This window comes from Balaenoptera acutorostrata, chromosome 16 (genome assembly GCF_949987535.1).
Source record: "Balaenoptera acutorostrata chromosome 16, mBalAcu1.1, whole genome shotgun sequence".
NCBI classification, from domain to species: domain Eukaryota; kingdom Metazoa; phylum Chordata; class Mammalia; order Artiodactyla; family Balaenopteridae; genus Balaenoptera; species Balaenoptera acutorostrata.
The window spans coordinates 46,079,205-46,103,070 of NC_080079.1; the positions used below are offsets into that span (position 1 = coordinate 46,079,205).

At 39.3% G+C, this 23,866-nt stretch overlaps 1 pseudogene; it reads right to left on the bottom strand.

Moving 5' to 3' along the window:
• Window positions 1-75: 75 nt before the first annotated feature.
• Window positions 76-23,584, bottom strand: LOC103016415 (39S ribosomal protein L45, mitochondrial-like; annotated as a pseudogene).
• Window positions 23,585-23,866: the final 282 nt, after the last annotated feature.

The following is a 23,866-nucleotide window of genomic DNA, read 5'->3' on the forward strand; positions in this document are numbered from 1 at the left end:
ACAGCTCCCCAATTCATAAACTTCTTAGCTTCCAGCCACCTCACCCATGCTTCGTCTCAGGAGTCATTTTTGCCATCAGGTTAGCTGAGGCTTATGGGCTTCTCCTTGTGGTTCTTCCCACAGTTTCAGCTGGGGGCCAGGGATCATTCCTGTCTTAAGGTGGGGCTGCTTAGGAAGTATCCATGGGGGTACTGTTGCATAATCCAGCTCCCAAAGGGATTTATCAGGTGCTTTTCAAATACAACATACTCCAGGACATCATTGGCCACATCTTCCTGTCCATACATCAAACAGCCAAATTGGTCACAGACAGTCAGAGTCTGCTGGATGTGCATGAGGACAGCGACCTGGCCATACATGTTGCCCTGGTTTCGCAGACTTCAGCAGTGAATCTGAGCCACTGGAGTGGCTCTAAAGATTCTACAAAGTTCTGGCAGATGGGCTTATGTTTGATGTCCCAGACCACATCCAGAAAACAGTGATCAGTCACCAAGGTGTGAAGCCAGTCGTGATCTAAGTTGTTTAGATAAATGTGAGCGTCAATGAAGATATCCTTAGCTTTTTCAGGGAAGTCCTTCGTTTTAAAATTAGCATCATATTCTTTTATCTTCCGAATGGAGAGTTGTGAGGCAACATTCTTCTTCCATTGCTCAGTGCTCTGTGTCAGGCTTCCTTTGAAAGAAATGACATGAGAGCATCACCCTCCGGAGGAACACAGGCATCAAAGACACCAGCTGTACAGGTCAGATGTGTGAGATGCTCCAAACGTTCCAGAGGCATGACCAGTCCCACTTTCTGGGCATTCTATAAACTCCTTTTCTGATTCATATTTGGGTTCACAAGTAGGGGGTATGAAACGTTTTTTAGTTCTCACTAGAACTACAGCTATGTACTGAGTCACCAGGACTGGCTGCAGAGACCCCCATTCTAATGGTCTGAATAAGCAAGACAACCTCTCCCGGCATGGGGGCTGCCATTTTTTTCATGCAAGGGTCTCTGGAATGGGGACTAAGAATGAAGAGCCTGGGACAGGTGAGAAGGCGCATAGGGTGGAGCTAGCTCCATATGGAATCCAACTGCATACCATAACCTAGCCAAATTGACACATAAAATTAAACGTGACAGTAGCTTTTTCTGATAGCCAAAAAATAGAAACGGATTAGTGACTAAACAAACTTGTACATCAATACCATGGAATACCACTCAGCAATTAAAAAAAAAAAAAGAGCAAACCATTGTTGCAAGCAACAACTTGGATGGACCTGAAAGGCATGCTAAGTAAAATAAGCTAGTCTCAAAAGGTACTGTATGATTCCATTTTGTTATTTAATTTTAAAATAACAAAATTATGCAGATGGAGAACCACTTGGGTTTGGGAATGGGGACAGGGGATAGGTATGGCTATAAAAGGATTGTAAGCAAGACTGATGGAACAGTTCTATATCCTGGCTGTGGTGGTGACTACACAAATCTACAAATGTGATGAAATTGCATAGAACTATACACACACACACACACACACACAATTGGTAAAATCTGTGTAACCTCAGTAGATTCTACAAATGCCATTTGCCTGGTTGTAATATTATACTATGGTTGCCCTTAAGGAACTGGGTGAAGGATACATGAGACCTCTTTCTATATTATTTTTGCAAATTCCTGTGAATCTACAATTATTTCAAATTAGAAGTTTTAAAAAGTGCGGGGGTTTAATTTGGTTAGGTTGTACCCAACCAAATTAATTATTCACAACTATCTGCGACCTGCTCACTGTACATCAACTATATTATATAGACTTTCTATTGGTAATTTTGTGCTCCATTTTTAAAATCCATGAGCCTCTGAATGTTTCTCCAAAACCTGTAAAAGATTAATCATGGTCAGCCCTATTGGCAGACACCAAAAGAAGCTTGTAACCATCGATCTCTGTTACACAATTTACTTATTTATGGATGCTTCTCTTCTTTTACCTATAATTTCCTACTCGTGGAGGGAGGGAGGCAGGGAGTTTTCTTTGGCTGACTTGGTGTTTGGCAGCCACTTCATAGTTAAACTGGTCTGTGCTGGGCAACTGAGATGCAAACCAGCAGGTACAGAGAGAGAACGACAGATCTGGAAGACAAAGATTCCTGTCCAGATCTACACCTTGCACACAACGAAACCGCAGAAATGACTACTAATATAGTGCAAGGTGGGGAGGGGCAAAGTTTTTCCATCAGTAAAACTTTGATGCCAAGGGGGCCATGTGCCCAATGCAGAAGGCAGAGGGATGGTGATAAAAGGAGCCATCTAAAATTAAATTGTGATTAAGCACCAGGATCAAATTACAAGATAAATTTCAAACAGTAATAAAAGTTTGCAAAGTCCTAGGTGAGTTTTCTGAAAATGTAAATTGATATGCATTTACATATCTTACATGTATCTATATGATTCCCCAATCAGATTGTAAGTTCCTCAGAAGTTGAACCCTAGAGTGGCTGGTCTAGTTTGCAGCAAGTACTAGCATTCAATAAATTACAGAAGGCTACTCACATGTGCTTAGTACCTAGTCTTGGCGTTCTTTTGCGCATGCAAATTCATTCTGTTTAATCCTCACAACTATGCCATTAGCACATCTTATTGCCTGCATTTTGCAGACGTGGAAAAGCATTCAGAAAGTTTTAGTGACATGCTCAAGGATTTATATAGGCAATAAGTGGGAGGACTGACAGTCAAATAGAGGTCTGTGTGTCTGGCCCTAAGACCGTGTTCTCTCAATAGCAATCAATAGTTCATGATTATAGTTCTAATGACACAAAAAGTTCCTTAAGTTGCTTTCTGAATCAAGCAATAGTAAGTTATGTTCTATATCATTTTAGTGTTAATTGAAATTGGGAAGTCTGGATATAGTAACTCTTTATAGAGAATATAATTGGTCTATAGTGCTTCCCAACATAAAAAATGATATTAGTTAGAGGGAGAGAAGGGAAAGGAAAAAAACTGAAAAGAGGAAAGAAAGGAAGGTTGACTCTGTGCTGGCTTTAGAAAGGAGCTTTATCCAAGTTTCAGAGCACTGTGAGGTTATTGCAAATTCTGAATTATAGCAGTTTCCAATTACAAAACTATTTTGGTGACATCTTAAAACTTGCAGGTAGTATTAGGAACTTGTGTTGAAGGACAACACAGATTGTTTGTGACAGCAATAGAAGGTACAAGCCCTGCCCCATGCAAAATTTTTACTTCTACCAAGTAATTCCAGAGGCATTTTTTTTAATTAAGGGGTAATATAAAACAAAACAAAAATATCTGATACAGCCTCTCAAATAGAGCACAGGATTAGAGCTGAAGTCTAATGTAAAATATGGAGTGAACTGCATTAGCTGCTGAAAATGTAGAACTTTACCTGAGTCCTGTACTCCTGGAAAACAGGGATGATCAATACATCCTTTTGTATTTCAGAAAACAGCTTACTGCAAAGAATCACCCTTTCACATGTAACTTATATATAAGATGTTACAGAAAAACCCAAAGAAACCTTTTGGCCAACCCAATAAAACCCACAGATGACCCCACTGTTTATCTATGACAAGGCCAGACACAGACCCTTGAAATTTCCATTCTTTGTCTTATAAAATATTGGTTGAACTGTTTGTCCCCACTGAACAATCTAGACACTAACATGACTTGACCAAACTTTCATCAGGCTTCTCTCCTTCTCCCGGGACCCTGAACTGTGGCCCACCCTTGAGCTTGAGCAAGCACTGGGACACAGAACAAAACCCCTTAACAGCCTCTCCTGAGAATCAGCTGACCACAGAAAAAAAGACATTTTCTGCTGAACTGACCAATCAATCCCCTGCTCCCCCGACTCCCCACACTCAGATCTTTCTAGCCTTGTTTACTCCTCCCTTTAAAAGAAACCCCTTTCTGCCTGGCATTGGCAACATTTGTAGATACTATGGTCAGAGTCTTCTGTTGCAGTAGTTCCTTTCCTCTTACTGTAACAGTCCCCCCCTCCTCTCAGCTGCAATAGTCTTTTCAAATAGAGTCCCTCCTTACCTAAATCTGGATTTGTTTTTTATTTGACACTGCCTAAAGATGGAGTTTCTAATATTTTAGGAAGTATTTTTCTCCTCTGTCAAAGTTTGCTTTTATTTATGATTTCTCTTTTATGGATTTTAAGTATTCATGCCTGGTTCAGAAGTCACACAGGCAGAGGGATCAAACCCTCTAAGGGTATTAACAAGCTTCCCACATACCTCTTAGGTTAAAATAGAAATGAATAGGTAGGAGGGCTGCTTCCATATGCAAACACCTCCAGATAATCAATTCTATTCTAATATCTTGCTGGCTGCAGAATTACAGCTTCTGGGCCATTTAATTCACTTCCAGCTAATGCCTGAGGTGCCAATGCATACCAAAGAAAAAAGAAAAAGTAGATCAAACTAAAATATTTCCTTAGCTCACAGCAAGTTAAAAGCCTGGCCAACTCCAAGTTTCACAGAACATCTTTGTCATCTTATCCCCGAACTGGCCCAAATAAAAAGTTTGCTAGTGTTTACAAACTATCAAGTCTGCACCTTGAAAATATTTATGTTATCACAGAAGGTTCAATGGCATTATTCTCAAAAACAAAAGTGAGGATACCATAGACTGGCAAAGGGTATTTTTGGCTAGTGCATTTAATAATAGGTAAAGTCATAAGTAAGTTAAAAATTGTAGATCACATTTAATTATGCATATTTAATGAATTACTTACTGAAATCATAGCTAACTTTAAACATCCAGAGTATGTAGTATCTATAGTCATAGGGTGCTTTTGCTGATTCTTGCTCAGAAGTTTCTGGTACACACTGTCATGGTCACCAGGATCTGCAGTGTGCTGCGAAATGTTTAAAAACTGGCTCTGGGGGAGAGAGTAGGCCCTGATGGGTTGCACTTGCCAATTTCCATGGTGTAAATACTCCCACCATGGCTCATTTGAAGCTATCAATGTGACTGCACTTGGAGTTGAGAAAGAGATGCTCAGCAACACACCATAAAGATACAATAGAAGTAAATAACCTCAAGAGAGCATAATAATAAAATGAAGTAAGATAATTAGGAAGTGATGAGTTTTGAGTATATATAATTTTGGGTTTTAATATAACATTTAACTGTAAGTTTGTGTAATTTAACTTTTAATAATGGCTGTGTGAAACAGCAGGCTTGCAAAATCCCTGGAAATTTAGTAGTTTCTGTAGTGCCCACTAGTGAGTCCAGGATGCATCCTTCACTTTGGCTACAACCCCTAGAGGACTAGGTAACATTATTTAAGACAGAAATGATTTGGCTCACAGAAGCTTAAAGGATTTTACTGGCCAAAAGGCATATACTACCTGTGGTGGGTTGAACTGTGGCTCGCAAAATATATGTCCAACTGGATCCTGTGAATGTGAGCTTATTTGGAAAAAGGTCTTTGTTGATGGAATTAAGTATCTCAAGATGCGATCATCCTGGATTATCTGGGTGGGCCCTAAATCCAATGACCCATGTCCTGATGAGAGCAGACAGACAGAAGAAGAGAACACACAGAGACACAGGGAGGACGTCCACGTAAAGAAGGAAGCAGAGACTGGAGTGATCCATTTACAAGCCAAAGAATGCCAAGCACTGCCAGCAGCCACCAGAAGCTAGGAGAGAGGCATGGAACAATTCTCCCTCCTAGTCTCCAGAAGGAGCCAACCCTGCTGACATCTTGATTTTGGCTGGCTAGCCTCCAGAACTGTGAGAAAATTAATTTCTGTTCTTTTAAGCCACCAAGTTTGTGGCAACTTATTATGACAGCCTTAGGAAACTCATACATTACCCCATGACAATTAGTCTTGGTCAAACTGGGCTCAGAGAAAGAGGCTTTGGAGACTTTAAAAGCTATAAATTAATAACTTGGAAAATTATGCAGCACTGTAATCATGTACAGTCATAGTGGAGGAGACAGGTAAAGTTTCAAGGGAAAGACAGCTTACTGGTGGTATTCTTCTCTGCCGTAAAATGTCATCTCAATACTCCTTATAGATCAGGCATGGCTTGACTCCCTGGTGACCCAGACATAACCTCAAACGTACCAACAGCCAAGGCTAATTTACCAGGTGGGGGGAACAGATGTTCTTAAATTTCTCAGCCATAGCCTTCTTTTTTACCTCCAGAGGTTCTACTCCTGTTTTACAGAATATTCTAGTTCTATTAACTGGGAAACAAAAGGGTAAGAAAAAAAAAAAAAACTGTGATATGTAAACATCCAAGAGACCTTGAAAAGAGTAGGAGATTTGAAATTTTACCATGGATTATGATTATTAATCTGACTACATAATTTGTGGGGCCCAGTGCAAAATCTCAAGATAGTTCCAGCAGAGCATTAAACCAAGTGAGGGCCCCTCTACACACGGGCCTTGTGAGACTGTATAAGTCACATGCCCATGAATCCAGCCCTATTAATGGAATATCAGACCTAGCTACTACAGATTGGAAATTGTGATAGTTGCACTTAATATACTATTCTCAAAATTTTTTTCAGCATTCTTACTTCCATTTAGAAATGACCAGCCATATATTTGTTGCAAATAAATGCTGATATGCACTGAATTTTTTTACATAAACGTTCATAGAAGCTTTATTCACAATCACCGGAAAAAATGGAAACAACCCATATCTTTCATCTGGTGAATGTAAAACAAACCGGTATATCCACACCATGGAACACCACCAAAAAGCAGCAACATGGATGAATCTCCAAGACATCATGCCCAGGGAAAGAAGCCAGCCTCCAGAGGTCATATCATGCAGGACTACACTTAGTGACACCTTAGAAAAGGCAAATCCACAGGGATGGAAAACAGATCACTGTTTGCCAGAGGTTGGGGTGGTGTGAGGGCTTAACTACAAAGGGGAAGCATGAGAGAATATTTAGGAGTAAGGGAACTGCTCTGTGTTCTGATTGGTGATGGGTACATAAAACCATACATGTGTCAAACCCTTAGAACTTGTACATCCAAAAAATTTTAATTTTATGGTATGTTAACTTGGAATTTTTTCAAACGAAAATAACATTTGGCTATATATACAAATAAATTTCTCTTAAAAAGTACTTTAAATTTTCCATCTGAGTTTCTGCCAGAGAGGCTGCTTTGGGGGGCTCTGCCACATCAGCCCTGATATTCTGTGGGACTGTTTTTCCATCTGTAAAACAAGATCAGTCCAGAGCAGTGATTTTTCATTCATCTTTCTCCCCAGTTTCATCCCTGGGCACTTCTTTGTGAGGTAGGGGCACATTTGAAGAGAAAGAATGTTCAGCCTCCACTGGGCTCCAGACCCACAGCTCTGCATCAGTCAGAGCAGTTGTGCTTTGGTTTATTTCATATATTGTCTGCAGAACTTTCATTTAGAATAGTTGGTCCCAAGCCACATGGTTAGGTACCTGAGGAGTTTAAACAATCCCACATTCCAGGGCCTAGTGGTAGGGCCAACTTGATTGTCCCTTGGGCAAGTGCCCCCGTAGAGCTTAGTGGTTAGCCAGACTGAAGCACTGGTTTAAATGGCCAATGATTCTAAACAAGATGTTTGAGGAATAGCTGGAATCATGCTCCTTGCTTCACAACCTTTGGATATACAATGGGACTCTGAAAAGGCTGCTAAGTCTAGGCTTCCCCTGACATACTGTCTGAAAGGAACTTAAACTTCCCCCTCCCCCCCACAGGATGGATGATTTTGGGGAACATCACTTTGCAAACAGTGAAGGGCTGTGCATAGATGGGGGAAATGCTGTTATGAGGATGAAGGCGTGGACCAAGGACCAGCAGGGCCTGAGAGTAGCATTAATACTAAGAGCCGCCCTTTACTCTAAGCAAGTACCCTGTGCCAGTCATACTGCTAGCAATCCTTTAATCCTCACAACAACTCTGGGAGAGAAGGGCTGTCACTGGCCTCTGCCTCCCTGGCCCGGCACTGCTTGGGCCCCGGCCCACCCGGTTACCCATCCACGATCGCGACAGGCCTCACAGCTACCCCTGTCGAGAAGTCTGCATTGAATTTTGTTGAGCATTATAAATAAGTAGGTGATTCCTCCAAATTTCTTGAGTTTGGAATGCAGTTCACTATCTCTTCTAAGCACAAAGAGAAGAAAACCCATTTAGTCTCCCGTATGAGATATTAAATCCAGAACAAAAACTATTGAGAATGGGAGCGCTTAGCATTGGAATGGATCTTTAGGAAAAAAGTCCTCCCTGGAAAACTTTAGGATGGGACAGACACCAGTTACCTGGGTCATTTCTGTAAGGTCATCTAAACGGCTCTGAGAGCTGGGCCCCAAAAGCCAAATGAAGGACTCCCAAAAAACAATCCAGAAGCAAGAGAAAATAATGTCCTCAACTACCTAGAATATTTTACTGATTTTCCTAGAGATATCTGTGTCTCCATAAAAGCAAATACTCACATTGGCTACTTTTTCTCAAGTACCTGGACACTTCCCCACTGGCTGTTGCTGTTACTGACGTTATTTAGGATTCATGATTCACCAGACTGTAGCTTAGAGGCTCTGGAGGGACACTGACCCTGCCAACACCTTGATTTTGGACTTCTGGCCTCCAGAACTGTGAGAGAATAAATTTCTGTTGTTTTAAGCCACCCAGTTTGTGATATTTTGTTACAACAGCCCTGGGAAACCAATACACCTCTGTAGTCTTTTACTCATGAACATGTACCTTAATGCAAGCAAATGAGAGGGCCAATCTTATAGAAACAGCCTTGAATTCACTCTTTTTTTAAAAAAAGTATTTCCCAAACCTCACTATTTTAAATGTAATCTGTAAAAAACAACCTATGACACATTTTGCAACCAATCACAGCACACCCAAGCAACCAACCCACTGCCTGTACTAGGAATTGCCAATCCCACCCAACAGTTTAATTTTACTGAGGAAATGGAGCTCCTAAGAGGCCAAATGGCTCACCAGCTTAACTATGTATTTATCCTCATACCCACCATGTTCTAGCAAGTTCCTTGAGCACAGGTAGAAAAAGACAACTTGAGGAATGTAGAGGATACCTCATCATTGCTCACATCAGTCCCCAAATTTTGCCCTCTGACTCCAGTTTAAGTCATTTTGTGCACGATGGCTGAATGCTGAAATTTCCATAAGCAATTAGGATCATAACTCTGACTTTGAAGGCTGATAAAGTGATGTATTCAGGCTGCTGTACAAACCAAGAAATGGCTCAGTGTACTGGGATTAGGATGTGACACAACATCCTGTGTCAGGGCATAGATCTCATGCAGGAGAGGAAGAGTGTCTGTGCTTTGATATTGCCATCAAGAGACTCAGATTTATTGTTAAATCCTCATTGGGTAGAAAGACCAATGGTGAATTTATCAAGAAGCCTGCAGTATAATTTTGAAGAGAGTGATTTCTCTGCACCTCAAATAAAAGTCTAATACAGGCCTCGAGTATAGCCAAGATAAAATGTCAGAGATTTGAACGTAAGAAATTTATGAGTGTAATTAACTAATATCTTTAGCCTGAAAATTTTCCTCTTGGTTAGGATGCCCTTCCAACAAGATGACTCTTGCTGACCTAGATTTCTCACCGTAATAGTCCTATTTGCATCCTGCCTAAATGCTAATTTAGTTGTCATCCATGTTTTGGAAAATAATGTATCTCCTATTTTTGAGACATAACCAAAAAAGTTATAAGAAACTAATTGCTCTGCCAGTAAATCTAGTCTTCTTAGAAAGAAATTGAAGAATCACATAAGTAACCGAAACATTCAAACAACACCTCCAACTCACCAAATAATCTAGTACTAGTGTTTGGGTCTAAAAACCTGAGTTAAAGCAGGATAACCTCCCTAAGGCACTAGAAGAGGAAAGAGTCAAGGGCAGTGCTGGGAAATACCAAGGGTCCAGAAAAGCCAGCAGATCTGCCTTCTAGCCAAAGGGATTGCAGTGGTATCTATATGAGAGAAAAGGTTAGGGCCAGGAGCCAGGCAGAAAGCAAGCCAAGAATACAATTGGGAGAAAGCAATTGGGGTCCTTGACAATGGTTTTTAATAAAACTGAAAGGGCCTAAAATGCCAGTGAGTCAAAGTAGATTAAAGACATGATGAGGTATTTTTCTTAATACCCACTGCTGACTTTATTTATAAATTAAACAAGAAGGGAGGGACTTCCCTGGTGGTCTAGCGGTTAAGACTCTGTGCCCCCAATGCACGGCGCCCGGGTTCCATCCCTGGTCAGGGAACTAGATCCCACATGCATGCCGCAACTGAGAGTCCACATGCTGCAACCAAGACCCCAACTGCCGCAACTAAGACACGGCACAGCCAAATAAATAAATAAGTAAAATATTTTTTTAAAAAAAACAAAAAAACAAGAAGGGTAACTTGGTCTATTAAAAAAAATAGGTTTTCTCAAAACCACTTAACTCCTGAGCCAGTCACAGTTCCTATTACCTCTTATAGTCTGTAAATGTGCCTGCCCTGCTCTCAACCCTGAAGGAGTCTAAAGTATACATGTTACCCATTGTAGGATCACTATGATTGATTGGATCAATACTAGACACAGGATTCAAGACCAGGCAATTCATTGTCTAGCCAGCACCCAATTAAAGTACTTCCTCAAGAATTTAAACTAAGAGGTATACAACTGTACTCAGTGGGTAGAATGTAATTGAACCAAAGGGACATGTGACTCTGACTTAGCTCACCATTTTGGTGGAGACAGATGTGCAAATAGATGATACCAATCCGCAGAAAAAGAGATTGGAGCAACATAAAGAAAGAGGCACCTGAGAGCGTGTGGTCCAAGAAAGAGTGAGAGGGAGAGATGGGAAAATTAGCTGCCTTGGTAACTGATGGCAGAGCAGTCCTAAGTCACAATTTGTATGAAATATCTATAAGGACTTTGTCTCAGTGAAGTTTCTGTATCCATTTGACAAATGTCTCAAGTTTTGTCAAATTCTCAAAGTTAAGTGATTTTGGCTAGAGCAGCACAATAAGTTTTTCCTCAAATATACTCCTACTATTATCAGATGGCCCTTGGGTGGGCAGAACTGTCTTCCAGAGAAAAGACAACTCCGGGAAAAGAGCAGATGCTATGAACAAATTATAAAAGTGTACTCTAAAAAAAAAATTGGGGACTTCCCTGGTGGTCCAGTGGTTAAGACTCCATGCTCCCAGTGCAGGGGGCCCAGGTTCGATACCTGGTCAGGGAACTAGATCCCGCGTGCAGCAACTAAGAGCCCACATGCCACAACTAAAGATCCCGTGTTCCACAACTAAAGATCCCATGTGCCGCAACTAAGACCCAGTCCAGCCAAATAAATATTTTTTAATAAAATAAAAAAATAAAAATAAAATTCATGTACATATATACCTCTGCATGTAAAGCAGTATAAAATGTTATAGATTCGTTGGTGTTAAATGGGACAAACTTAACTCCTGTTTTTGGGAAAGCTACAATAAGCTTCACCCAGAGGTAACAGTTGTTCATAATGATCTCAAATTCCACTGATATACATATCCCTTTTTATTTCTCTTCCTTATCCCTCAAGATAATGAAGACTACTCTGAATGTTACCTGAGGGAAAAGCAGTGATACCTAGATGTTTCTACAAGATGAATTCTAGGTGAGAAAAGTTGAACAAAGTTAAAAAAGAAAAAAAAAGGCAATTTCATCATTTTTACAAATTTTGCCTTCAGTGGAAGGCAAAATTCAAAAGGGAAAATATGCTGTGAAAAGAATATTTTTGATGCTTTTTGCCCAAAATATGCAGGGTTACATAAAAAGAAGGGGGAGGGGAATAACAAGAAGACCTAGATTATCAGACAGGCACGGCTAGTTCCAACATGAAGACCCAAACATAGTCACTCTAATAAAATCGTATTTAAATGACACATTCAAACCCATACTCAAAATACAATCATGCCAACAAAACCAATAGAAAGAATTCACTGTTTTTTATTCAGAGGAGGAAAGAAATCTCTAAAAGAAAATGATGATAAAAAAGCTAGCAACAGCATTCTACACAGAACACAACAGTCTGGCAGGCTGTCATTTCTGAAGAACCCTGCTCTCAAGATGGTTTAATACAAGGCAGTTCTTTCCAGAGAACCTGGAACACTGTAATGATGATTCAAACCAGGTAAAAAAGAAACAGTAAAAAGAAAGTGTTGAAGGTTTTCAATGTATTCTCATCTTAAAAGACATTTTGTACTACTTCAACAGAAGAGATGCCTTTGTGGTTGATTTTATATGCTTGCTTTAATAGTTTCTTTTGTGAATGGAAAAAGGCTTCAAATTATTGCAGTAAAGACTATAATAGCAGCATGTCCAGAAAGAACTAAGACTTACAAACAGACCATTCTATAAAAGATGCTGTTTGTATCAACTCTGGTTACCAGAATTTTTACGGCAATGGGTAGAAAGTGTCCATTCGTTATGGGTATCTATACATAAATATATCTGGATGGCATATTTAACTCTGAAACAGAAGATGACAAAAGATTTTTGGGGAAGGATAAGTCCAAATGGTGAAATGGAAGTCATGTATACAGTATTTAATGGGTAAGTCCATGTACTATGATGATTAAGATCTCAAAGCAGAACAATTTAGTTGAGTAATGGCTCCACTGCATACCAGTTATGTAATCTTGGGCAAAGTAGTTAACCTCTCCAGGTTCTCATCTATAAAATCAACATAAGAAGACCTATCTCATAGAGTTCTTTGGAAAATTTCATAAACAAACACATAAATCACTTAACACAGAGCCTGAGTCACAGTAAGTCTGGAATAAGTCAATGTGATGATGATTATGATGATGATGACAATGACAACATCAGTTTCAAGTGCCTCCTCATTATGGATCCAATAATGATCTATGTGACTTGTGTGTCTGCTCAGGTCCAGTCCAAGCATTTTTTGTCCCCATGTTCTCATTATCCTACTTATCATTCTCTGTGTTTCCCTAGTCTTTTCCAATGATTTTAGATGTGGGGAGGCCATTTTCTTATTTCAGATTCCCAGTAGTTCTTCTGAGTCTTTGAAACTACAAATACATAAAGTTCTCTTTAGAATCCTTACAAATAGTTTTTCTTCCTTTATTATTACCTGTAAATGTGACCTGCTCACTTTATTTACTAGTATAGGAACGGCATGTGTTTGTCTCTCTGAGGCTGCAGTTCTTTAAACTCAACACCACTCTCTCGTGTTCTTTGGCATGTCAGTACTTTAGCAGGCAGTCACATTCCAGTTGGATTCCAACTGAAAACAAATTCCCTAAGTGTGCCAAAAAAAAAAAAAGATACTTCCTTTATAACACCATTAAACATTACTCCTGACTATTAAATTATATCATGTCTACTATTGCTCATCCTACACTAGCCAAGTATTGGACTCAAACAGTGAACAAGAAATGCTTGTTAAACTAAATAGGATTATAATGATACCATGTAACAGCAATGTTTCTGGGAGCCTTTGGGCAATCTGTTTCAGCCTACTGAGGCCATGGCCATTGCTGTATGATGAAGCTTCCTTCATCTGGGAACACCTAGACATGAAAAACACTCAGTAGGAGATGATGATGCCACTGGTTTAGGATGGTCTATTCCCACAAGTTATGGGAAATGGAGGAAACAAAAACATGAGGAATTCTTCAGTCTTACATCTTATTCTACCTAATATCACATGAATTTTTGCATGTTTGCTGCCCTGTAATTATTCTATTCATGAAAAAAATTAAGCCTGTCTCTCTGCCCAAATAAGAAAGTAAATGTTTTCATGTAGTGTCAGCATTTCACATCATCTTGGTTTAAAAAGAGGGGGGCAGGTCAATTGGCCACCAAGGTAATAATCTTGAGGTCATGCCCATGAAGCTTAACCATGAGTGAACCATGAATGTGGTCCCCAATATTCTGATATATAAATTATTCAAGGAAAAAGAAGTCACCAGCTAATGGCTGAAAAACCAGTGTGGGTAAGACTCAGTGATTCCTTAATATTATATTCTAGGCAGAAAATAAAACAGAATTTGTTGGGAAAAGAAAAACTACCTATTTTGTCAATATTTGTGATTCTTGTTTTATACACAGCTTAGTCATTTGCCTCTGCTCAGAGAGTTTGGAAGCCACCCTTATAAAGGACCTAGAAAACTACAATGCATACCCTTAACCTGATCTTTGACAAAGATGGCAGAAGGAGACCAGGACAGTGGACCCATGCCAGAAGGTCAACAGTTCTCAGGACATCTTATCTGACTGAACAGGTGAGGTAGGCCCAGTCAGAGCACCTCATGTTCCATACCATGAGCAAACTGAGTACAACAACATTTCTGATCTGACCTAGTAAGTAGACAACACCCCAGATAATAGGTTGTTGAACAGTTAAGAAAGAAAACACTAACCAGTGTCCATGAAAATAATAAAAGAGTTAAATTCAGTAAGGAAAAAAAAAAAAATACTACTACAAATCTGTGTTGCATCCATAGCCTAGATAACCAGGGGGAAAGCTGCTATGTTCAAATCCAAACCACTGCCTAAACATACTTCCAAGTGCATAAGTAGTTTGGTTGTCCCTTACCAGTCTTTACAGGTCACTGTACTCAGTTTTATTGTCTATAAAGTGAGTTAGACTAGATGATATATTTTATATATATATATATATATATATATATATATATATATATATATATACACACACACACATATATGTATGTGTATATGTAATTATATATATATATACACACATATATATGTAATTATATTATATTATATGCCTGGAGAATTACAATTGGTTAGTTTCTCAGAATTTACAAAAAGACTGCTATAATCTTTCAGGAAACTTCTTTTATTGGCTGGCTATTGCTACAAAATTGCTGTATGTCAATCAACTACAAAGTCTTAACGACATACAGCAAATATTTTTCATACTTCTGAGGGGTTCTGCTGATCTAGGCTAAACGTAGCTGATCTTGGCTGGACCACTCACTCATTCATGTTGTTTGGCCAGCTCATACATGTGTTTATAGGTTGGCTCTGCACCATGTGACTTCATCCTTCTCATGGGACCACTGAACTAACCTGGGCATGACCTCCTCATGGTGATGGCAGAAATAAAAGTGAAAGTGCATTAAGCAAAATCTTTAAAGGGCTAAGCTCAGAAGTGGCACTCTGGCATTTCAACCACATTTATTGTTAAAGAAAGTCACATGACAAAGCCCAGAGTCAGAGCAGAAGGGTACTGCAAATTTACATGACAAAGAGGAGTGAAGGATTGGAGTCACTATTTAATCTACCACAAATCCACCACTAGGCAAGAATTATTCATGATCCTCCTATCCCCCCACCTGGGATGGTGGGGGTCCACCATCCCAAGACCCCCAAAAGTTTTATCTAACACAACATCAGGTTTGAATAACTTATAATAGATGTGCATGCAAGTCCTCCTGATCCAGAAACCTATGAATGAAGAAGGCAATATAGCTGCCTCAAAAACACACAGCACACAATGGTGGAACAAGGACAGGATGATCACAATAAACATTCCAATTCAAGGAGGAGGAAAATGAAAGGCAAATAACAGTCACTGGTATTTAACAAGTCTGAAAGTCTGCTGGGAAAACGTTTCCAGGTCCCTCCACTTTAGGAGTCATAAATAGTCCTTGATTTGACCCTGGTTATATTTCCCAAAAGTAACTCCCCAGTTCATTTTATTCATGGATCTTGGCTTCACTCTCTAGGATGTCCTTCCTTTCCATCATCCTCTTTGGCCACTTCTAAAGAGCTCACTAGAAAATATGTTCTTTGAGAAAAAAAATTTAGCCTGCTTTCTGGATACAGAACATTAAGGGCTCAGAAGTCTTTTAACATTTTGTACTGCTCAATCCCTACTAGTCCAGGCAGATGGCATTTCTGCTCCTACAGTCTTCTCAAAATTTTTGTGGGTTTCCAGTGTATTTCATTCATTTTACTCCCTGTGCCCCAAGCCATTCTTTGAGAACAATTCTTCTAGTTGTCTCACTATCTCTAGACTTTGAAGGAGCTGCTGTATCAGACTGTTGTGGACCTTGACCTTAAGATTCCTACAAACACTTGTGTACAGCAGAGAGCACATATTAGGTTTCATCCTGATTCTTTCAGAAGTCAACAAAAAGTCATACAGCCACTTCTTTGACTTGGACTTTACTCTGAGACCATCACTTACTAGCAGCACCCCAAGTTTGACCTTTACCCCAGCCCAGACTTTACCTTACTCTGAGAATCTGTTACTGACTATAGAAGCTGGAGAAGAGAAACAATTTTATGTTCCAATTCATTAAGTCCTGGGGTTTCGATTTTTCTGATAAATTCTGCTTGCAAATGGCCAGTTCTTCTGAGTTCTTCCTTTCTTGTACTACCTTATATGCAGCTAAAGAGAAGCAGCTGATGTTTTCAAATTTTCACTGGGAGATCTCCTTGCCCAAATCCAAAGTTTGTTTAAGTACATTTTCTGTCTTCCAAGAAACCACAAGTGACCATTTCACCAAATGGGTTACCATTTTTTCAGTCTCCTATAATAGTTTCTTCACCATTTTTCCAAACTCCCACCATCAACTAGCCCTAAAAATAATGCTATGTATTTCAGGTGTTTATTAAAACAACATCCCATTTCTGCATACCAATTTTTGTTTCAATTCTCTTTGGTTGTATATCAAATGACCAAAAAATATAGTAGTTTCATATATGACAAAATAACATTTAAAGATGTATTTGAAAAGATCATAATTGAAAACTTTCCAAAACTGATGAAAGGTATCAATCTACAGAACTTTTAAGCTCCATGATCCCCAAGGCAGGATAAACACAAACATCATACCTTTTCAAACACAATAAAAGACAAAGATAAGTAGTAAATTTTAAAATTAGATTTTCTGCTTTTAAGCAGAATGGAGGAAGAAGAAGAAGAAGAGGAAGGGGAAGAAGAGGAAGGGGAAGAAGGATGATAAGGTGGGGGGGGAAGAGGAGGGAGAGAGGGAGGAAGAGGAGGAAGGGGAGGAAGAGGAGGAGAAGAAGACTTTTTATACAGGGTAAAATCCATATAAATAATAACCAACATGTTACCTGAAACAAGGAAGAACATAGGGCAATGCAACAACATCTTTAAAGTGACAAATCAAAAAAAAACACTCAGCCTAGAATTCTATATCAGGAGAAAATATCCTTTAAAAAGAAGGTGAAATAAAGACATTTTCGGAGTGACTGCAGCAGCGAGAATTAGTCTCCTGTACTACAAGAAATGCTAAAAGTTATTTCAGGTTGAAAAGAAATTATAACCAGATATAACCTTAAACCTCAAGGAAAATGTAAAGGCCACAGCCAAGTGTGTGTGTATTTTTAATTTTTTTTAAATAAATTGCTTTAAAAAATATCAACCAAGTATTATAAAAATTATCACATATCTGGAAGTTAAATATAAGACAACAAAAACAAATGGGTGGGGGAAGACTTTTAAGGTTCTTATACTCTTCATAAGGTAGGATAATATTATTTAAAGGTAGGGCTTCCCTGGTGGCGCAGTGGTTGAGAGCCTGCCTGCTAATGCAGGGGACATGGGTTCGAGCCGTGGTCTGGGAGGATCCCACATGCCGCGGAGTGGCTGGGCCCGTGAGCCACAATTACTGAGCCTGCGCGTCTGGAGCCTGTGCTCCGCAACGAGAGGCCGTGATAGTGAGAGGCCCGCGCACTGCGATGAAGAGTGGCCCCCACTCGCCGCAACTGGAGAGAGCCCTCGCACAGAAACGAAGACCTAACACAGCTAAAAATAAAGTGATTAATTTTTTTAAAAAAATTCTAAAAAAAAAAAAAAGAAGCTACAGACCAATATGCATCATGACCACAAAAGTCCTGAGCAAAATACTAGTAAATTGAATCCAGAAATACTAAAAAATAATAATAAACCATGACCAAGTGATATTTTTTCCCAGGAATACAAAGTTGATTTGACATTCAAAAATCAATGGACTGGGGCTTCCCTGGTGGCGCAGTGGTTGAGAATCTGCCTGCTGATGCAGGGGACATGGGTTCGAGCCCTGGTCTGGGAAGATCCCACATGCCACGGAGCAACTGAAGCCCGTGCGCCACAACTACTGAGCCTGCGCATCTGGAGCCTGTGCTCTGCAACAAGAGAGGCCACGATAGTGAGAGGCCCGCGAACCACGATGAAGAGTGGCCCCCACTTGCCGCAACTGGAGAGAGCCCTCGCACAGAAACGAAGACCCAACACAGCCAAAAATAAATAAATAAATAATTTTTTTAAAAAAAGCTGCTGTTTCAACTTCTTTAAAAATCAATGGACTGAATTTCTGATTTTAGCTCCAACACATAAAGAGCTTGAAAGTCATCTCTCCAGTTCGTCTAAAAGAAAAAAAGCTGAATGAATTAAAAATCAACATCTCTTCTTGGATCCATCAGAGAATTGAGGTCACAGGGCAGATCACTGCCCTGAAAACTGGCAAGACATGTGAAAACAGAGGATCACAGTTCACCACAATCAGAATCCACTGGAGCTATAAAGTTATAAAGTGAAAGGAACACTTAAACAGTAATTGAAATTGCTGAAGACTGAGTATGAACTCACTTGAGAGTTAAAAAAAAAATCCTAAAAAAAAAATTCCTAAAGATACAGTCTTAGGGGGGACTCCTACACTTCTGTGAGTTTTACATCTAGGCACCCCACCAGGTTTTCCCAGTGAAGACTTGAGAAAAATAGCCTCTTCTCCCAGGTGGGTGTGGGCAGGGAGTGAAGGGAGGGGGAAGAAGTAACCATTTTGAAATAAGCCTGGAGCATTCTGTTCTCGATAACGAAGGGTAGCCCTCAAGGAAAGCTATTTTACCAGAACCTGACCTGACCTATCAGAAGGGCAGTTAGACAGCTCCGGTCCCCTCTAGCCTTCCTGTCTCACCTAAGGGCAGGAAAATAAAGAGCTAAGAAACCTTCCTGATAGTCATACTTCAGGGACTCGGGCCCACTAAAATACTGAGATTTAATCATAAGATTATAGAATGGTTTCCCTCCCCTCTACCTTACTACCACATTAACAAGACTCCAGTATAATAACAGTGGATTACCACTGAGAGAGGTACAAGGCAGAGACTCAATTTAAGAAAGAGTTTCTAGGGAAACACAAAGACAGTAGGGAAGACAAAAGCAAGGATACTAGAGGAAACTGAACCTCTGCCACGCACAGCTATAGGAAACATTAAACATAGCCTAACTCCTAGCCAGATAAAACATAAAATCTCACACTAAACTTATGTTTACCTCAGTTCCTATTACCCAATACATCATGTCAAGCTTTCAAAAAAAAAGTACAAAGCATGCTAAAAGGCAAGAAAAAAACTCAGTCTGAAGAGACAAAGCAGGTGTCAGAACCTGACTCAGATATGGTAGAGATTCTGGAATTATTGGACCAGAAATTTTAAATAACTATGATTAATAAGCTAAGGGCTCTAATGGAAAAAGTGGACAACATGCATGAACAGATAGGTAATGTAATTAGAAAGATGAATAAGAAAGAATCAAAACAAAAGGCTAGAAACCAAAACCACTGTAATAGAAATTAAGAATGCCTTCCATGGTGTCAACAGTAGACTGGACACAGCTGAGGAAAGAGTCGGTGAACTTAAAGAAATACCAATAGAAATTCCCAAACTTAAATGAAAAGAGAAAAAAAATTTTTAATGTGGAACAGAATGTCCAAGAACTATGGGTCAATTACCAAAGGTATAGCATATACATACTGGGAAGAAGGAAAAGAAAGAGAGATGGAGCAGAAGAAATATGCTCGGGGACCGTTATCCAGCCAACCACAGGGACCAGTGGAGACTTACCTCCTTCAGAGGCAAGCACTAAGCACATTCCTATTCAGAGATGGTGTGGGGAGGGTTAGAATAAAGTTGATTTATTTTTCTAGTCATGGTTAAGATAATGCTACCAGCTAAGGCATTTCAAACATTTTAGAGAATATCATCCTGTTCTTTGTTTTCCACAAAAGAATTGTTTGTTAAAATTTACCATCTAATTTTCAACAGCCTCTTTCACTCAAGTAGCTTTTCCATCTCCAGTTGATGCACAGAGCCAGGGAAATATCATAGAAATGAAAATGGTTGGTGAAAACTAAACATATTTTCCCTTAAAATGCAGTTTGAAATATTGGCCCATGGAGTTTCACCCAAAGAAACAATTATTTTAAGCATGAAATTGAATGTGAACATTCTGAATATGAACAAACTCTCTCTGTCTCCCTTGGTCTTTGTCTTCAGGGAGGTGGGGGAAGGTACCACAAAAGCACAGGAATATGCAATTTTTTTAGTTGTTCCTAATTTTTATTATTGTTTTATTTTATTTATATTTTATTTTAGAAAGTTTCAAATTAATACAAAAGCAGAAAAAATAATATAACTCCATGTATCCATCACCAGCTTCCACAGTTTCCAACACTCTGACACTACCATTCCATATATTTCCCACCAATTTTTTTTCTGGATTATTTTCAAGCATATCCCAGACATCATAAAAATTTCTCCTTAAATGTTAGCTTTTATCACTAAAAATTAGACCTTTCTAAAAATATATATAACCACTACATCAATAACACATTCAGCAGAATTCACAATAATTTATTGATAGTTTTCAATACCACTCAGTCTTCAGTTACCACCACCTGTTTCACAAATACATTTTAACAGGTGGCTTTTTCAAACCAGAATCCAAATAAGGTTATTATTGTTTTTAAAATCTCTATTGTAGGGCTTCCCTGGTGGCGCAGTGGTTGAGAGTCTGCCTGCCAATGCAGGCGACACGGCTTCGATCCCTGGTCTGGGAAGATCCCACATGCCGCGGAGCAACTGGGCCCGTGAGCCATAATTACTGAGCCTGCGCGTCTGGAGCCTGTGCTCCGCAACAAGAAAGGCCGCGATAGTGAGAGGCCCGCGCACCGCGATGAAGAGTGGCCCCCGCTTGCCACAACTAGAGAAAGCCCTCGCACAGAAACGAAGACCCAACACAGCCATAAAAAAAAAAAAAAAATCTCTATTGTATCTACAGTTATTTTTCCTTTATAATTCTGTTATTTTTTCCTATTTTTTTGATTGGCCTTGCCAAAGGTCTACCAGCTTTGGTTTTGTTAATCTTCACTATTATTTTTTGTGGCTGTAGTCCTTTTTTTTAACTGTGGTAAAATCTACTATCTTAACCATTTTAAGTGTACAATTCCATGATATTAAGTACATTCACAGTGTTGTGCAACCATTACCACTATCCATTTCCAGAACTTAGAAATGAGCAATTTTATAAGGAGACCCAAGAGAGTGACTTTAGCTCTTCATGACAACTTCTATCCTGAAGAATAGGTTAAATGCAGAGTTCAGAAGAGATACTTACAAATTCATTAGCAGTTTCCAATTTCATGCCAATTTTTAAAGCTCTGACCTAGATCACAGTTAGGTAGCTTTAACTTGCACTTAATAAATGTCATTTATAGGAAGGATATATAACTGCATTAAATCCTCATCCAAATAAACTGTCAGGGTCCCACCTACTAGGTATTGATCTTTTATATTCAACACCCCATCAAACAGCATCACATAGTAAATGAAACTGCTGATTTCATCCCAGGGTTCATAGAATTATAAAACTGTTTCTAAAGTCTAACTTACTAATGAATGGCATCTCAATTTATAAGCTCTGGTTTACTCTTTGAAATGTTTGCACCCCATCAACAGTCACAACCTCACTGAGCCACTTTCCTTCCTATTAATTAGAAGAGATACAAACAATTCTTAGGAGAATAACTAGCAAGCTGTTGGCAAGCTTCTTTGAAAATGTATCGGGATTAAAGCAATTAGCAAAAGTGTAACCTGATTAAAACAATTGGTAAATTGAAGAGAACCTCAGTGATACAATTTGCTCCTCTATTCTACTGGCAAGACATTGAAATAAAATGTGATATATGTATTTTTAACTAAGTATTCATTCAGGAAAATCCAAAGGATAAGAAAGCAGACATCCTGAACATTGCATGGGATATGCCACATGAGATTTGGTTTATGGCATCACAACTCACCATCTTAGAAAATGTGAGAGATCCAGTCAGTGATGGACAGGCCACTAAGTACTCTGAGGCATGGGTCTCCATTATAATGAGATTCATTTCTGATTGAAAAAATTCATAGAATTGAAGAAGTGAGGAAAGGGGAAGAAGTAATCCTATTTTTATGTCTCATCCAAATATGTAGATAACACTGGAAAACCTGCATGGGGAATAAGGTATGAAATTACTTTCACAGTATATGAACATCATGGTCACTGCTAGACTGTCATAATATTCTTTAAGGGATGCTTTATTCCAGGACTTTAGATTTCAGCCCTTGGCTGATAGCAGCCTACAAAACATCAGCATGAATTAAACATGGAAGGTTCGCAAAACTCTAAATGAAACAAGGGAAGGTTGCTAAAGTTTGGCTTCTTAGAGGTACAATTAAAATAAGACATGATAGAAAATCCTTCTCAGAGATAAAGGAAGCAGTTTTACAGAGGAGTAAACAAAGATGCCTCAAATGTAATTATCTTAACTAAATAGGAATTAGCGAAAATGGATGGCTGAGCAATTTTACTTCTGCAACTGATTTTCTTGATTTGTAGAAGGAACAAGAAAACCAGCTCCAGAGCCAATGCTTTAAGCATTCATTCATGGAAGATGTTGAGTGTCTACCATGCTCTGGCAGTAGGCTAGATGATAGGGATACAACGGGGGAAAAAAAACATGTTCCCATCTTCATGAAGCTTGCATCCTGGTAGAAGAGATGATAAATAGATACTTTTTTAAAATAGTAAGTTGGACACAAGCACATAAAACAAATAATTATAGCAGTTTTAGCAGAAACAAGAACATGCAAGAGGAGACATGAGTGGTGACTCTCTGGTCACTAATTATTATGTATGTGTCTTCACTTACTGGGTGGCGGTTTTTCACAAGAGTCAGCCAGACCCCCACAGACTCATTTCATTAATGATGCTGGTTATGGTTGCAAATTAAAATGAGACAATAATCGTGTGTGTCAAGCACTCAGGAAGCTGAGCTATTCTGGAAGCCTCCCTAGCTATGACAAAGGGTGAGATCCAAACAATCTATTTTTACAAAAACACATATATGTAGACACATTCAGAGAAGACAAGGAAGTGCAATATATGCAACGTAACTCTGCATCGTGCTACAAGACAGAAATGGCTCTAGAAAATGTGTCCCAAACACAGCAATTTTTATTCCTTACTTGGCCAGTTGCACTCTCCTGTGCTCTTCATCTCATTACAGAGAAAAAAGCAGTCGACGTCGAGCTCCAGCCTCCCCACCACACTCCTACCTGATCAAGCCCTGATTGGTGTGGGTTAAGGAAGCCTCCATTCTCCGCCCCAGCCCATTCCCTCAGCCTATAAATGCTTATCCTGAAGACTGAAAGTCCCGCCCAACATCCTTCTTTGGAGTTAGACATTGAGAGCCTCAGTTCATATTCAAACGTGCTATACAGGTCCACCTGAGCCATTACCTGACTGCGTATGAGAATCACCTGAAAGGCTTATAGAATTTTTTTTTTTTTTTTTGGTGTCACAGATTATGATTTAATTGGTTGGGACAGAGCTCAGCATGGATACATTTGAAAAGCTACCCAGGTGTTTCTCATGTTGCAGCCAGGGTTAGAAACCACTGTGCTAATGCTTTAGTATAAATTAGTTTGTCCCTTTAAATAACAGAGGCCGAAGAGAAGAGAACCCATTTCACCAGGAAGGGACAGATAGGCAGGGAATAAGCAGAGTACCAACCTCTG